This window comes from Schistocerca americana, chromosome 4 (assembly GCF_021461395.2).
Source record: "Schistocerca americana isolate TAMUIC-IGC-003095 chromosome 4, iqSchAmer2.1, whole genome shotgun sequence".
NCBI classification, from domain to species: Eukaryota; Metazoa; Arthropoda; class Insecta; order Orthoptera; family Acrididae; genus Schistocerca; species Schistocerca americana.
In genome coordinates this window covers 840,140,560-840,141,468 of record NC_060122.1, presented here as the reverse complement: position 1 = coordinate 840,141,468, position 909 = coordinate 840,140,560, and the positions used below count along the sequence as shown (strand labels likewise).

At 47.4% G+C, this 909-nt stretch overlaps 1 pseudogene; it reads right to left on the bottom strand.

Moving 5' to 3' along the window:
• Nucleotides 1–390: 390 nt before the first annotated feature.
• On the bottom strand, nucleotides 391–508 carry LOC124614420 (annotated as a pseudogene).
• Between the last annotated feature and the right edge of the window lie 401 nt (nucleotides 509–909).

Here is a 909-nt window from a genome sequence, read left to right as displayed (position 1 = left end):
TCAGATCGTGGTATACGACTTGCCATTTCGGGAGACTGTGTAGTAATAATTTGTGACGTCCCGCCTGTCAGTAGTAAGAGTAACAAGTCTACAATGCTTAAAAGTATACGAAACCACGGCATTGCGTTCCGCCTTACTCGTATGCAACCCACACTACATAACTTTCGTGCTGGTCCTCTACTCTCTTTTCACTCCGTCTTCAGGCCACAGGTGGCGCATCGGGACCATCCGACCGCCGTGTCATCCTCAGATAAGGGTGCGGATGGGAGGGGCGTGTGGTCAGCACACCGCACTCCCGGTCGTTACGATGGTTTTCTTTGACCGGAGCCGCTACTATTCGGTCGAGTAGCTCCTCAATTGGCATCACGAGGCTGTGTGCACCCCGAAAAATGGCAACAGCTCATGGCGGCCCGGATGGTCACCCATCCAAGTGCAGGCCACGCCAGACAGCGCTTAACTTCGGTGATCTGACGGGAACCGGTGTATCCACTGCGGCAAGGCCGTTGCACTCTCTTTTCGGTATATTCGTTTCTGAACCGCAAAATGAATACTGCACGGAGCCAGCAGAAAACATTGCTCTGCGTGGCAGTCAGTACAGTTGCAAATTAAGAACATGGTAAAGTAAGAAGCACGAGACACATTATTAGAGATGATACACTTTTTGACGCTAATAATCTCAAATTTGGTAAAGTAAATGATACTTCGAAAGGGGAAGTTCCACGATGAAAGTTTTTGTACTATACCTGGACGCAGGCCTCCTATCAGAGAACTATTGTCCCTGTTATACAACAACGAATTATCTTAAATACAGTTTCATTCACAAATAGCTGTTAGTGCACTTGTTTAAACTAGAAATGGCGTGCCGTAAAATGTATTCTTTCACAGGGATTCAAACGTAGTACCTGATCG